We start from the raw sequence: 17933 nt of genomic DNA, 5'->3' as shown, positions 1-17933 counted from the left end.
CTCGCAAAGTTTGCAACACCACTCTAAGGTGTTCCTCATGCTCATTCCTTGATCGGGAGTAAATCAGAATATCGTCTATGAATATCAACACAAATTTATCTAAAAACTTATGAAACACACTGTTCATCAAACACATGAATGTAGCAAGTGCATTGGTCAGACCAAAAGGTAGCACTACGAACTCGTAATGCCCATAACGCGTTCTGAAAGCTGTCTTAGCGATATCCTCCTCTTTAATTATGATCTGATGATAACCAGATCGCAGATCGATCTTGGAGAACACCGTTTCCCCCTTCACCTGATCAAAAAGTTCGTCAATTCGGGGCAAAGGATATTTATTTTTGATCGTGAGCTTATTCAGCTGACGATAATCAATACACATCCGAAAAGTTCCATCCTTCTTTTTGACAAATAACACTGGGGCTCCCCAGGGTGATACGCTGAGACGGATGTAATTTTTGTCTAACAGCTCCTGTAGTTGCATTTTTAGTTCTGTTAGTTCTGGTACACTCATTTGGTATGGTGCCCGCGACACGGGTGTTGCTCCCGGAGTCAATTCAATGGTGAAGTCCACATCTCTTTTAGGTGGTAATCCCGGTACTTCCTCAGGAAAAACATCTGCAAATTCTTGTACCACCGGAATGTTACCCAACATAGCAGTTTTAACCTTCTGATTTGCGTATCCCACCTGAATAGCGTAAATTTGACATTTCTTCTTGATGCATTTAGCTATCTGAGATGCTGTAATGGGTCGAATTTGCACGGGATGCTTGATTCCTTGTAATTCCTGTTGCTCTCTGCTGTCATCCTTATAGTAAATGGTCTTTGTCTTGCAATTCACTAAGGACCAATGTTTCTCCAGCCAATCTATCCCAATCAGGATTTCATAGGAACCCTAGGGTATTATGTTTAAGTCTGCCACTATTGGTTACCCTGCTATGGTTAAAGAGCAATTATTTATTTTGGCCAAGACCCGTCTCTTGGCTCCTGTAGCTAATTTGACCAGCCACGGATTTCTGAATTTTTCAGATTGTAACTTACACTCTTCTACTATCTTTGGGCTAACATAACTTAAAGTAGCTCCTGGATCAATAAGAACAGCTATAGAAAGGTTTGAAATTTTACCTTCAAATTCAACCATAGACGGCTGGTATTCCACTTGGCGGTCCTCCAAGGCTGCATTAATTCTTGGTACACTACGTGCCATGTCACCAACAGTTGATGCTTCATGAATTTGGGATATCTTGTCCGTCCCCTTTCACTGTGGGCATTTTTTAACATAGTGAGGTCCTCCACAGCCCCAGCATTGAACTGGAGGTCTGGTCATCCCTTCACCTTCTGGCCTAACAGGCTGCTCACTTACTCTGGATTCACTTATTGGCCTAGCTCGGGGCGCACTCCTTGCTACAGATCTACTGTTTAATCCTTTACCAGCTCCCTTACTCCCATTGCTGCGACCTCCCTTGCTGCTTCCAACCATCCGACTACTCTTTTTTTCATTCCATCTTTTATTTGAAGGATCCCCCTTCTGTTTATTCTGCTGGTAGCAGATCCTTGCTTTACGAATAGCCTCATCCATGGTTCTAGGATTGTCAAATTCAATCCTCTCTCTTATATATGAAGGTAAGCTTCTCACAAACCTTTGGACTTTGGCTTTCTCCTCTTTGATATAAGGTACATAACGTAGCAGAGAGGTAAAACGGTTAATGAACTCGTCCATAGTCTGCTGCCCCAGTCTTAAATCATGGAATTCTCTCGCCTTTTCATCGTAGAAGCGCTCGGTCAGGTACCCTTCTTTGAAGTATTTATGAAATTTCTCCCATGTAATGGCCCGTTCACTTACCCCCTTGACAATCTTGATTTCCTCCCACCACAAGGTTGCCTTACCTTGTAGCTGGAAAATAGCCAATCTCGCCTTCAAGTTATGATCGTACTCATATAACTGAAAATATTTGTTCATATTTATTAATCATGCTTCGGCTGCTTCTTCCTGTTCTCCATCGAAATGTGGGGGTTTAATTTTCCGAAATTCTCCCTGCAGCTCCATTCTCTGACGTTTTGAGGTTTGTTTTTCTGGTACATTATCAGAATGATCCTCTTTGTCGTCTGAATTTTCAGGTTCAATCTGATAGTTTTGTTCTTCTGTCATCCTCTGTTGTTCTGTGCTGGGGTTAGATAAAGGTGGGTTCTGCCTGTCCGACAAACTCTTCAGGATTCTCTCCTGCTCCACCGTCAAACGTGCATTGTCCTCTTGCAATCATGCCATCTCATTTTTCAACTCCTGAACAGTTTCCAGTATTGCAAGATTGGTACTTCGGGTTTCCTCACCCAACTGTACCCACAACTCCGGGTTTTCCTGAGGTTTACTGCCACCTCCTTGCATTTCGTTAACTTTTTTGGCTTAACTGTTAGCTGTTATAATTCTTTGTCTCACCCCTAAATAGACAGAACAACAGTTAAGTAAATTATCAGTTTTCCATATGTATGCATGGTGTATGCTTCTGCACAGTGAAGCATGTCATGCTTCAGGCCACAGTGTTGTAACTGGGCTCTGATACCAATTTTTCACACCCTCATAACTTATACATAAAAAAAAAATTTACAATGCAAGAAATGACATTAAAACAAACTCATGTGTTTCAAAGGTTTCACGTTTAACTGTTGGTTTTCCCCACATTAATTTATGTCAATTTAATCTTCATGTTAACCTTAGGTTTTACTGCATAATATTCTTATGCTGCACGGTGATCGATTTCGGTGCAATGGGTTTTGTTTAACACTAACCTACCCCCACCTTAGTACTTGGTATTCATTGAATAGGCGCAGTGTTTGGTGGTCCGGCCGCCGTCTCAGCCGGCGCCAAGTCATCATCCGCCTCTAAGGCTTGAGCTCACACGTTGACGGGTGGCATGGGTTGTCTGCGGGGCCATGTGACACCTCGGGCCTCCACACCTCGCTCTTCCCGCTCCAGCTTCCCGCGCAGTGTTGACGGTCAGGATCTAAGCTCCAGATCGGAGGGCTAGAGTGAGCCTAAGGGTTTAGGGTTAATACATAAACCCTCTCGCTGCATACCGAGTTCATTTGTTACACAGCGTTGCGATGTCATCGGGTTTCAGTCTTCGGCTCAGGTGTTGTTAGCCTTCCAGCTGAGACTTGTCCATCGCACTACCCAGGTAACACGATACCCCTTCTGCACATTCACTTGCAACTACTCTCTTTTCCTTTTTGATTTCTCGTTCAGGCTAAATCGCATATGTATTCCTCAGAGATTTACACTGAATGTTTTCCTTGTTGATATTGCTTGCAGGTGGCTCCATCCAAGCTTCATTTGGCAGCATAACCCGAACGCCTCGGCTTGTTCTGCGATTTCCCAGGTTGGTTACATTTCATGTATGTTTACTCCTGGGTGCGAGAGCTTGAAGCTCCCTTGACCCTAATGCATACCCGTCTTGTCTATTGCAGTCTGGTCTTTATGTGGTCGATTCTCTTTGCTCTCGTATTGAAAAGGTACTCCCTGAGGAAAAAACCTCACGACTTATGAAGGTTGTCTGTTTTGTGTAAGCCATGTCCGGCCACGGGGTTAAGGTCCACCGGAATTCTTGACCGAAATCACTTACAGTGGCTTGTTAAACATTTGCTGCCCATTGAGGGGTTTTGGCGCTGATGCCTCTGTTTTTGATTATCATGGCAATGTAATGAACTGACTGTATACCCAGCTCTCGGGTTAACGGAACTATATTATACATTTTCTTACTCAGTTATGTATATATGAATGTTACTTTCCAGGCTTATAATGTCGGTATAATTCCTATCTGGTATTTGAGATTTGCCTGCTGTTGAAATCTCTCACGGAATATTTATGTTTAAATACTATCTACTGTAATTTGCCGTTAACATTGTTGATAATGATTATTGTCTCTGGCTGTAACCCGAATGTCTATCTGTACCTGGACAACAGTGTTCTCCATTTTTATATCGTTTCTTAACAACTGATAACAAGGAATGTACTCTTACCCTCTGTATAATCTGTGTCGTTGAAGGATTTAGATAATATTTTGCTGGTTCGGGTTACGCGACAGCGTTTGAAATACTTTCTTTTCCTGCAGAATAGATTGTATTTCATATAAGTTACATGGTAGCATATACAGGTTTCTGTTGATATGGTTTTATAGGGTATGATTTCACGCCGCCGGCTCACGGCTGTGGCCATGCGTACTCTGGACTATCATTCTTCCCTAATACAGTGTAAATTATATTCCATAACTTGTGTAGTTTAAGTTACTTTGCGGGTTGTATGTATTGAGCACTGTTTAAATGGCACTAGCTACTGTAGGGTTTCAGTATTTCCTGCGACCGCAGGGTCTGCCCTCTGTTTCCTAAGAACATGATAATCTCTATTATATATCAATCATTTGTATCCTATTGTGGATTCGACTTCTGTCTGTCAAGCTTAAAAGAGAAGGTTGTGGCCGGTTGTGCTCTTACATGGCTCGACAAATTTTCCAATTATATTTTCGCTATTTTCTTAACTGTTTCAGTTCCATAGCATCTTTCAAATTACTTTATTGCATGTGTTTTACTTACAAAGAATTACCTCTATACTTCTGTTCTTTTACTATGTATGAGGTTAATGGTCTGTATTTCTAAGGTTGACTGCCATCGGTTCTTTTATGTTATCATAAAGATAATCTGATATTTAAGTTAACTACCACTGTTCAACCTAAATTATTCATTATGATAATAGTTAAAGAAACGAGTTCTCTGAACATGCAACATTCGTTATGCCTTTAGTTGTTCTTCAGTAGAGTTTAAAAGAATAAACCACACAGCCACATACAGACTACTATAAATCCTCTGTGTATTTTTCATTCTTATACGCTCAGTCTTTTTCAGCAGTATAAAATCGTACCTGGTTCACCAGGAATGCAAATGAGTTCTTCAGTAAATTCACCTGCATGCTAGTTCTGCTCTCCACCCAGCCATGAGACCCATCCATCAGACGGAGTTCTCCCCCCGAGCCATCTTGTAGGCCTCTAGCCCTCAACAAGATAAGTGCACTTTGTGCCTGGTTATCTGGTCCTTACCAGACTTAACCTCTTTTTTTTTCTGTTGTCTTTTTCCTTTTCCTTTAGAAAAGATTTCTTCTGTCTGTCCCAACAGCACAGAACTTCCTCCCTACAACCAGGACTTTTCCTGTTTGGGAGGGCAGTTTCCAATCAGTTATTACAACTGATCTCTTTCTTTGAAATCCACCTCCCAGAGGCTGCCAGCATTTCAAGAAAATATTTAAATTATTCAATAATGTAGTTTATCACAGTTTTGTTTCTTTTAAACATAAACAACAACTACTATATTGTCTTTTACCATAGTAAAATTCACATTTACATCTACTGGGGTCATTACATTATCCTTATTTAATCATTAAAATCTGGGATATTAAAATAATAAATAATGAAATTATTGTTATCAATCTTGTTGTTATTAGAAATATTAAAGTTATTATTATTCATATCATCTGTATAATTCAAAATATTATAATCATTATAATTAATATCGTTATTATTCAAAACAAAAAAATACGGTAAAAGTTATTAAAATGTATATGATTATCGTTAGTATTAAAATGATTAATATTAAAATTTGTTCTCTCTAAAAAAAATGTGATTTTTACCATTATTGTGTCACATATTAAGATTAAAACAAAAATGTTTAGAGAGTGTGATTTCTACCATTATTGTTCGAATATTAAGATTAAACTCTAATACTAAAATTAAAACAAAAATACAAGAAAAGAATAACTTCGAAGGCCTTGACATGGAAGGATCCCGAATCATCAATTATAAAAGTGGTTGATATACGTCATTAAGTCTACCTCAACTACATTAAGAATTATAAACCTTAAGAGTAATATATTAAATAATAGATTTAATATATTAAAGTATAAACTTTTAATCACTAAAATAAATATTGTAAATCCTAAAAATATAAATCCAAAGTTTAGTATATTAAACCCCAAGTTTAATATGATAAAATGTAAACTTATAAATCATCAATAATAACATAAATAATTATACAAAATTTCCCACATGCAATGGTAAATTAACTAGTTTAAATCAATTCGAACGATGGATCTATCAAGAGCTAGAGAAAGATCAAATCTCTTGAGGTGAAAATTTGAATAATATTTTTGGAATTTCACCAATTTGATCATATATATATATATATATATATATATATATATATATATATATACATACACATATATATATATATATACACACACACACACCACTTGTAATTTTTGATTGTTTATGTTTCATTTTTTAATGTATAAAATGGATCAAAATTTACTTGGACATAAACTAGTGACAGTACTTAAAATTTTTAACTATAATCCTTTTTTTTTTCACTTGCTTTGTATAATTTATATAAACTTGTTTTTAAATATTTAACTACTTTATTTGTCTATAAAGTTGATATAAAGATATGAAAATCTAAATATTTAAGTTATGGTTGAGAGTAATATTGAAATATTTTTAACATCTTTAGTATGGACAGTAAGATTGAGATTATTGATGTTTTATTATGCTTGTAATTAAACAAATATTACTTGAAATATTTTATTTATGGTTGAGTGAGTGAAATATTGTTACCACTTCTCCTTAGTATTGCCACTAAGAGTGAGATTTTTGATATTTGATCATACTTTTAACATGTATTTTATTTTTTATCCTAACTCACATTTATTTATTTATTTATTGAAAATGACATATGTCACATCCAAATTGAAGACAAACATAATTACACATATCTCTCGAGTTTCAAAATAAACTTTTAATTTCAACCAATATATACACAAAATTTTAATTTTAAATAATATTTAAAAAAATAAAATGAAATAAAAAACAGACCAACCTCCACCCAAACGACATCCTGCAGCTCAAAACTATTAATTCAGTTTAAGTTTAAAAGTTCAATTTTTAAAAGTATATTATATTAATGTTGATCATAACTCTATTAACAGCTGTATAGGTTGAATAACAAAACAAAATCCATGAAAGCTTCGGAATAATTTATTTTTAAATATTTGAAATAAGATTATGATTTTTTTTTAAACCTATATTTTGAGAAACCTTTTAAACACTGAAATTGTACGATTAAACAACTCAAACTCGTTTTTTTTAAATATCTAACTAATAATTAACCAAAAAAAATTCAGGAAAATAACTATTTAATATTTCAATTAAACTACAACGAATATTATTTACATTATCAACTTAAAAAATTAAAAATGAAATATAAATTATTAAATATTTTAAATCTCTAAAGTAATATTTAATGTCACCATATACTTAATACACCAAATAACTACGGATTACCAAAAATTCAATACCCTACCAAATACATAATATAAGGCTTATTGATGTATCCAGAAATATTGAAGCATAAAAATAATTGCTCTTACCACTCATACAATTCCTTAAAATCTATTTGTTTTTAGGATCTTCATGGTGTAGGACGACACAAGACAGTTGCCTTTTTTTTTTTGTTTTTTATAGCATAGATTCGAAGTTGGTTACTAAATTAACCGTTCAATATTTGTTAACTTGCAAAATAGTCCAATATCTACCATAATAATTGCTATGGACATGAACAAGTTCCACAAAAACCTATTGCAAAGAATTTAAGACGGACAAACGTTTCTTAAAAAGTAAAATGGATTTAAATGGATTTAGAACAAATTTAATTTTTAGTTTATTTTAAAAATAAAATAATTTTGTAATTTAATAGCTTTCAACTTAGAAAGGATGTTGAAGGAAATAAAAAATATGGAACTCTTGTCTTCTTGTCACTAGTTCATTCACTTGCAGAATTAAAGAGATGCCTTCCATGTCTTGTTCCGTCATATTTGTTTAACCATGTAAGGTTTAAATTATACTTATAATAGTCACTACAAACAAGAGATCGTAGGTGTTGTTATGTCATATTATTAGTCTCTGCATTCGGCATAGCAACGACTATAGTGATTGGCACTATAGTGATTGGTATAAATTGACCAAGTATTAAATTGAGTTGACAAGAAGTGTATTCAAGATTTTAACCAATGTTTTACTATAAATATTTTATGAAAGCACATTTTATCCCAGGTTTGAGTTTCCACCTCTTATTGCTCACAAAATTGTATGGTTTTCAAATTTTTTATTAAAGCTTAGGATAGCAATTTTTACATTCCAATTGAATGATAGTTTAATGTTAGCTTGGAGCAAGCATTACTTTCAAAACATTTAATGTTTTTCACTCTCCTTTGCAAGGCATGTCCACTCCATTACATATCAAAAGCCACTGCTTCGATGCCGCTTCTTCTTGCCACTTGTCACCTCACGTGTTCAATCCTCCTGCCCACTTTTCATTCCACAACAATGTGTTCTATCCTCTTGCCCCTCTTCAATCCATCAAAAACGCATTGGTATTCAAACGAGTCGTCTACTGGTGTTGGTTCTAAGTAAATATCGTAGCATCTACTGGTGCTGGTTGTAAGTAAATATCGTAGCATGCTGATGTTGAGTTCTTTCTTACCTTAGCTTACAGCTCCATAGCACAAAGAATTTTTACTTATCTCGGCTGGTGCTGGTTGTAAGTAAATATCTTAGCATGCTCATGTTGAGTTCTTGCTTATCTCAGCTTACAACTCCATAGCACAAAGAATTTTTTCTTATCTCAACTAGTGTTGGTTCTATGTAAATATGGTAGCATGGTCATGTTCATTTCTTTCTTATGTCAGCTTACAGCTCCATAGCATAAAGAATTTTTGCTTATCTCAACGTAAAGCTCCATAGCATAGAGAATTGTCATGCAACATAGCACAAAGAATTATTATGCCCTCTAGACATTTGTGGAATGGTTTTGATGGTCATGCCCTTTAGGTACTTCAGGAGTGATTTTGATTTCTCTCAAGAGGATACCTAATTTCCATGCCCTCCAAGCATATGCAGAATTATTCTTTTCATGCCCTCTACGCACTTGCAAAGTGATTTTTAGGAAGAAATGCTATTGCAGAGTCATTTTTTAAGGAGAAAAGCTGGCAATGACTCTACAAATGGAAGTGAACGTGATGATGTTTGGCAGAAGATGCCAGCAAAGGTGACCGTATTTATTTTTGGCAAAAGATGGTAGGGATGGGTCTACATATGGAAGAGAAGAAGCTAGCAACAAACGACTCTATATATGGTTATTATGTCCTGGTGTTACAAATTTTTTGATCCTTATTTATATGCAACAATTATTCATAATAATTGAATAACTATCTATCCATACCATACTGCCACCCTTCCCGCACTATCACCGTAGCCTATCAATATAATTGAAAATCAATATCGATTCGTAGTGCTATTATTGATGATAAAAAACTCCTTTACTAAAATCTAATTACAATTACCTGAAAATTGATTTGATTTTTGTGTAGCTAAAATTTTGCAAATAAGTGCATTAGTGAATATATCTTTGGACACTTCTATGAAATAATTCTATGTATTTTCATAGCACTATAGGTCTAGTACTATCCTGACTGATTTCAAAAATATTTTATATGAATTTGAGAAATATTTTAGATGGTTGCGATTGGTTATTCCATGCTTCGGGTATGCATATTCACGAAGTGGGCCTGTTCTTTCTTCTTTTATGGCTACCTCAGAGAGAGAGGTCTAGGTTTGTCTTTTCATCACTAACTATTTCTCAAAGAAAATGGTTCGGGCCTATCCTGCCACCACTAACAGAGTTGTTCCACCTCAATTTCCACCTGAAGAATGGACGGAAAACCATTAGCATTCAGGCAGATTCTTGTTAACACTTGCCATGAAGAATTTGAGGGTGCAAATAATCTGCGACCTAAAATCAAATATTTTTTAGCCTTAGATCAAGAATCTGAAACGTGACAAGGAAAAGACAGTAAAGCTTCACATTCTGGGAAGCTTTAGGTTTATTGGGGAGCTTTTCAAGCGGAAGATGGTACCTAATTTTTTTTTTCATCATTGTATTCAGCACTTGTTGGCCACAGATGCGAAGGTTGGTCCACAGGCTGTTTTTTTCTTTTGAATATTGTGGGAAAACATCCTCGAGGAAACAAAGAGTCGTAGTATCATTGATTCTTATATCGCCACAATGAAGTAGGTAAGTAGAAATCAACATCTTGCATTTGAAATGATATTCATGGTTTGGAAGGTTCTTAATTTGTGTGCTAATAAATCGATCCCTTGACATGAAAAGATGAAATCCAAAACCATAAATGAGTTTCATTTAGAAATTGGACAAAAGCTCGGTTTAAACCACCAAAAACAAAATATATTTAATATGTTTGCAGGAAACAATTTTTGGTATTAGAGGTATCACAAATGGTAGGAATGAGTTTGGTAAAAGATTAGAGGAACTTATATGTCCAAGCCCATGCTCCAAGATTCCAAGAATGGGAACATTTCTGTGAGCTTCCATTCTAATAATGGGAACATTTCTGCGAGCTTCCAAGCATGGAGACATTTTTGAGCACTAGAATTTTTGTGAAGAATGGGAACATTTCTGTGAGCTTCCATTCTAATAATGGGAACATTTCTGCGAGCTTCCAAGCATGGAGACATTTTTGAGCACTAGAATTTTTGTGAATTGTGTTCATGACAATTGTATTCATGGTGGCTTTCAGCTTTCCAGTTAAGGGCATGAAACGATAAGGCGGCTTTCAGCTTTCCAGCTAAGGGCATGAAACGATAAGGCTTTCCAGCTAAGGGCATGAAACGGTAAGGGTCATTGGTATTTTCACTCTATCTGGAAGTTCCATGGGAGAATGTCTGAGGCATGGAATTGAAGAAAACACGTGGTTTCCTTTATGCAAGTGTTCACATCTGGCATTAATGCAAAATTTGAAGGTTGTTGGTTTTTTAAAGACTACGGGTTTTCAGAAACAACAAGTATTGTGTGCTACTCGAATTTTTTTCTGTTGCTTATCCTTTAGTAAAAATGTTGCATTATTAAACTCGGGGTTAAATTGCTATTTATGCAAAAAAACGTGAAGTCAAAAGCATGTTTTCTTACTCTATGTATTGATTCTATCACTTCAAACTTTATCTCTCTGATATCTCTTGAATGAAAAACTTTATCTGTGATATCTCTTGAATGAAAATTTATAAAACGAGTAGTTAAAAAAAGAAAAAGTGACCTATTCCGCGTGTTTCCATTTGGTACATACTAGCTCCTTCTGGAATAGGGCTTTAACAACAACAATGTTATTGATTTCAAGAAGGAGACCATTACCTTCTTGACATCTCGTATATGTTCTTCGATTTAAAATTTTTAATTAGCTAAACAATATATCTCGTGAGGGTCCTCTACCCACCTTAATTGATAGCATTGAATGTAGCGCATATGAGATATGGAAAAATGTTTACATTAATCTTTAAAATAAAGATTTACAATAGCTCTATGTGATGTATTTCGGTATATGCGACTGAAATCATTTCACATTGCTCTCCTTTTTGAACTGAAATGTCTAAAACTCTACACGTTCATTCTTATGCATATTTCATATTAATCATCTTCTCATTAAGATTGAAAATTATTATAAATACGAAATGTGATACACGAGTTGGGAGTTGAAGGACACATATAGTGAACAAATAAGTTTGTCATTAAGATATACATAATTAGTTAGAGGACTATGTTCATGTGGATATCCATGAGATGTGGATACCCATGAGATGAAAGTTTTTCATGAGAGTTTTTCATCAATGTTACAATTCAACTCAAATATTATTAAGATATTTTATTTTATTTTTTGTTTTTCATTTTATTAGTTTTCATCTTGGCCATTTCTTTTAATCATTCTCAAAAATGCTTTTTAGAAGATATGCACATGTGTGTTACATTTTCATATACATTTATTAAGCTAAATGGTATACATTTTTTCACATATTTAATATAGAAGATATGTGCATGTGCATTACATTTTCATATATATATTTATTAAGCTGAATGGTATACATTTTCTCACACATTTAATATGCTAACCGGTATGAATTTGCAACCCTCCAACCATATTTTCAATAAGGGATGCAATATTCTTCAGTTGTAAGCACATCATATATCTTTGCTATAATGCATATCTATTGAATCCATAATTGCTTCCATTCCCTGATTCCATCAGGTGTTTTCATTCCCTCATTCCGGTAGGGAGTACGACAACACCAGTTGCTCTTGCTGAAATTAAATTGAATATTAAATTTAATAGTCACTACAAAAAAGATACCGTGTGTTTCATGTGGTGTTCTCTCTTATTATTTAAATTAAATTTAATGTTGAATTTTGATTTCAACAAGGGTTTTCATTCCCTCATTCCGGCAGGGACTACGACAACACCAGTTGCTCTAGTTTACATTAAATCGAATATTCAATTTAATAGTCACTGCAAAAAAGATATTGTATGTTTCATTTGTTGTTCTCTCCTATTATTTAAATTGAATTGAATGTTGAATTTTGTAGTCATGTTTTAGTAATTGAATTATTTTTTTTTAATTTTTTTCATTCTAACTTTCTTTATTGTAAGGTAGAAGTTTCAATGAAGTATATATATTATTTATGTAGTTTCCTAGCAACTAAAGAATTGTACGTATTTTTTTTTATTGGAAGGTAGAAGTTTCAATTATATATATATATATATATATATATATATATATATATAGATATATATTAGTCTTTGTCATATGGCAATGGCCAGGGACTATAGTAATCAAAATGTCGGGCATAAGCATTAGTTCAAATGCTTAACCATAAACAATAACCAAAGTTTGTAATCAAGCTCATAATATTTTACATAGCTACCTCTTCCACCATCTTATCTGGCCTCTTCCCGAGGCAGGGAGGCAAAAACATAGGTTATATTCATTAGTTTACTTCTCGTTTACTTCCCGTTTACTTCCCATAACTATAATTGAATTAATGCTAATATTAATTCTGTAACTTTTAATGCTTATTATTTTTTCATTGCCTACGTTTTATAAAAAGGTTTTATAAACTTTGGTTGCTGTATGAAGATGGGAATACAAGTAGCTTGCATGAAGTTGAGTGTGGCGAGAGGAGGGCTCATGCGCGTGGCGAGAGGAGGCTTTGCATGAAGATGCCCATGCGTGTACTGAATCGACCTATTCGAAAATCTCCTTGCTTGCAGGCGCGTTGGGATCGTAGTATATTTAGGATCTCTTCCTTCTGGTAAGCCATCTCTGAGGCTGTCGCGGCTATCTCGACTATGCCACAATGGAAGAAGTTGCTCGGTTCCTGCAGGCAACTTTGACAGGAATCCCAGTTCAGCCTTCATCATCTAGAGATGGAAGAAGCTACTAGGTTCTTGCAGGCGACTTTGACCTGTAGGTGACTTTGACAGGAATCATCTACAGAAATCGTAAGTAGCATCAATGAAATAGAGAACACTGTTAAAATTCATTTTCATACTAATTCAGTCGGAAACCAGCTTTGAAGTCTGAATGCTGACAATGGATATGTTTGTAATTCATATTAAATGAAATATAACACTTGTAATTAACCTAAATTCTTTTGGATGCTACAGGTATACAAATTGATTATGGAGAACCGCAGAGCGAATGCAAAATACCTGACAGAAACCTTCAAAAGACTGAGCGAATGAAAAATACCTGACAGAAATCCTTGAAGAGACTAGGAGGACTTCATTCCTTTGGTAGCCCCTGCCTAGGAGATATATGCTTTGAGAACATCATTTCTTCTTTCGTTTCATATGCAATGGCCCCTACAAGCTATTGACCCTTGGTAGCTCGATGGCCAGAGGCGTAAGTGCAAGTAATAGGCGAACTGTCTCTAGACCTAGAACTGGAACCCATGACCTTGCTTTCTTAGCTGCTGGGCCAACATACGCAGGTTGAATCAACTGCCATCTAACAACATGGATTCAATTGGTTGTGCTTCTTATTCTACCTTTGCTCTAGCTGCATGGTGCTGCTCTGCTCATCTATATCTACAGTCAAGACTAAGTGGTAGGCGCTGCCCTTCTTTCCTCCCTGCAACAACTTGAATCCTCCTTACATGTTGAAGGGGTCATACATCACTAGACTAATTACAATACTCCATTTACTTTTAAAGATGCTTCTACTTAATCTCAAGCTTAAAAAAAACTTTTGCATGCCAAAGGTTTAGAACCGTTCCTTCAGCCATGGAAGGAAGCCAGAGGTGCAAGATTGAATTGCTCCTCTCTACCCTTTAAGGACCTTTTTGTTACCCACCATGACAGGGCAGGTAGCGTTCTAAGCATAGTGATGACTCACACTTCCCTTGATTTCTCTGTAGATTATCAATAACATCGACACCGACTTAATTAAGAGCGCAATTGATCATCAAAATTAGGCCAAAGAGCACAGATGTTGAGGACAAGTGTGATTAAATACCTGACAAGACTGCCATGTCCATGGCTACCCACAACCAGAAAATGTGCCCCCAATTTGGCTGTGGCTTCACATATCCTCTCCTTGTCCTTGCCAATGACGACATGGATTTCTGCCTTCATACCATATCGCTTGTAGATATTGATAACTCGCTTCAATATACTTTGGGTCGTCTTCTTTGTTTTCAATTCAAGAAGTTCAAACACATGATTGCTAGGAATATATGTTGCACAATATACAGACTAATATCAGAAAGGGATGTAAATGACCAAGGGATTTCAAGAATCAATTGAATTATTATATGAAAGCATGTTGTTTAGAGGATATCTTAGGTTAAGATGTGCTCCATCCAGGCATTCAAAGGAGAAAGCATAGGTTGCAAAGCACTATATCTGGATATTTACAAAGCGCATCTCACGGCCCTGCAATTCCCGTTATCTAATTCCTATGAGACCACTCAGATATGAATGTAAAACTAAACCACTCTCATATGAATGTAAAACTAAAAGACTTGAAACATGACCAAAAGTATAAAACTAAGCATTGCTACCAGCTTGCATGGGCATTTGAATGCATATTGACTAAGTGTCAAGCCATATATGACATTTGTTGAAGGTGATTTCTTAAACGTGCTTTGAGGGTTGTGGTACTTTTATGAGGTATCTTCTTCGCCACGTGTCATCACAGCGTGGAGTAGCAAGGTCACCCTTTCTCGCATGGAGTCACGCATGCCAAGGGCGGAATCTGGGACATTCAAATATGGGAAACACATTCTTCAGCGCTTATGTAAACCAAAAGTCAATCCAAATCACATCTGTTCCACTCATTAGAGCTTAGTTTCCTTTTGAGGCTTAATGTATTTATAATGTATTAATAGAAGAGTTTGTTCAAACATTAGCATGGTCATTAACCAAATAGATCATATGAAAAAAAGACAAAGATAGTCACATGATTTTGGGGATAATACTTAAGGTTCAAATCACCACTCCAACAAATATTCTAGTGTATTTGCGTGAACTTGTTTTAACAACAAGACTACCATATGACCTTTCAGATTGAGAGCAATCGAACTGGGTGTGAAGCTCTACATTCCTTTCATTGAATTCATTCTTTATCATTCATTTCTATTCTCTAAATTCTGATCGGCCTGTTCACTAATTCCTTATTTTGGGCTCCGTATTAAGGCACCCACCTGGTTGGAGGTACCCAGGTCAAGTTGTTCCAGTGTATCCGAAAAAGCTTATTATAGGGGGTGTTTATTATAAGAGAACCTGTAGTTGGCATGGTTTGAGTCATCATGTCCGTGTTCTGGAACTGGCAATTCTCTTTAGGCAAGTATATGAATTATAGCACTCTCCCCTAAAGCAAGACATGAAAGCAAAGACTAGACGAGCAGCTTACATACTTGTCCATAAGGCCCTTACAAATCGTTGCACATTGTCAACTCAATTCCATTTATCGGCGTTACAATTACGTTCACCGTTCAACTGTTTATTATACTGCATACCACAGTTAAAGTACTCCAACCTGTAATAATTTATTACACATAGCCTCATAAGCGATCTACCATGTATAAGTTATATTTACAAATTGTAATTTGATCAATGACAGTACGTTGAGCCAAGTTAATATACCTTGCACATTCAACGTGTTAACCATGTGAAAAGTTGTAGAATTACTAAAAAAGGACATTCATTCCAGTATGATAAGAGCTAATTAATGGTCAGGTATGACGGTCCTTAATGAGCCTAACCAGTACTCTTGCTAACTATTACGTGTACTCGCAAGTATGTTCCAGATGAAAACGCTGAGCTTTAGTTAGTGTATTATGAACACAAAGTACAATGCAGCTAAAAGAGTGGAACGTATTGAGAAAACCCTTATTATATTTGACTCTACATCTATGTATATTATGACAGGTAATAAATGCTAGTATGAGTAACAACTTTACAAGTTCATCCACTCGGAAAGGTTAATGGTTAAGCTCAGATAAGTGATAGATGTGAGCCTAATTAGTCCATGCATGAATTTACACTTCATGTTATGACAATACTAGCATGGTATTGTTTATGTTTTATGCGATTCATCATGTATCAATTGCAAGTTGTAAATTCTTATTGTTTCCATGATTTAAATTGTAAGGAATAGTGATGCATGTGACTTTTCAGGTGATGAAATACTCATGTCTTTCTTTAAGAAATCTGTTTTACCAGTAATTCAATCTCACGTAATAGCTTAATTTCTGGCTAGCCGCTCTTCACGAATAGAAATTAATGGGTTATATTACTACACCCTTGATAGTAGACATCACGTCCATGCTTTTACTTAATTTGTAATCATGGTAAGATAAGAGTGGTTAGTTTCATTATCAGAACATGGTTTACGTGTTACTAAGAAAACTTTATCATGGTCGACAAATCGAGTTCTCTATTATCTAGGGGTAACATAGTCGTCATTACAACTTACTATTGACCTCGCTGGATACCTTTTATGACTTAGTCACCATTGACTACGGCTTCATTGTTCAAGCTCGTGACTATTCCACTATTTGACTCTGTTACTACTTAATAATTGACAGAATATGGTATTTACTGGTTACTCCATAGACAACAAAGTATTTCTCCAATGATTCTACTAACCCATGTAGTGTAAGATATAACCATGCGTGATTACTTCAACGTGTGTTGGTCTCATGTAACTCATGTTGCTTTCAGTCATTTGCATGCTACACCAGTTCTTACTTATGGATTGCATGAACCTATTACTATTACGACCTTAGATGTGAATGTTAAACTTGATCAATACAACTTCGGTAGAAGTGCGTAGCTAGTTCCAGTTAGGGAAACATCCAAGCATATCTAGAGAGAAAATTACTAGTGCATGATACTCAATCAACTAAGCATGAGTGCTTCCATATAATAAATAAGTTTTACTAGCATATACGTCTAGTGTTTTATCATGAAAATTCTAGGAGGAGTAATCCTACGTCACTTATGCGGTATTGCCTCCGGGGTTTCGATGAGAGCCCTCTAATTCTCTCTCCAGCACTTCCAGACACGCTATGCAGAGGACCAAGCACTTGAACGACGAGAGGCCAAGAGAACTGGGCAACTCAATATTCTTATACCAAGGAAAGACGAGTGGGCACTACGGAACCTTCTTCTGCGAAACCTACGGTCAGAAACTATGGGTAATCCATTTGTAGGAACCAAACTCCATTGAATCGACAACTAATAGATCTCGCCGCCCAGCGCTTTCCGAATATATATAGAAGTTAGTAGCAATTAAAGTTGTGGTCTACAGACGCGGAAACATTGAAGAACCTGCAACATTTTGAGATCTATGTTGATCTTCAATGGGAATTGGCTGCAGAGGCTGGGCATAGACTTTTTCTGCGGTAGGGACTTGCTGCCACGCAGCGATCTTGTTTATGTAGTTTCCTAGCAACTAAAGAATTGTACTTATTTTTTTTTATTGTAAGGT

This window comes from Pinus tabuliformis, chromosome 1_2 (genome assembly GCF_031772625.1).
Source record: "Pinus tabuliformis cultivar Carrire ecotype Pingquan chromosome 1_2, CPIR1, whole genome shotgun sequence".
Taxonomy (NCBI): Eukaryota; Viridiplantae; Streptophyta; class Pinopsida; order Pinales; family Pinaceae; genus Pinus; species Pinus tabuliformis.
The sequence above is the reverse complement of the archived record's forward strand: the minus strand, read 5'-3'. Positions refer to the sequence as shown.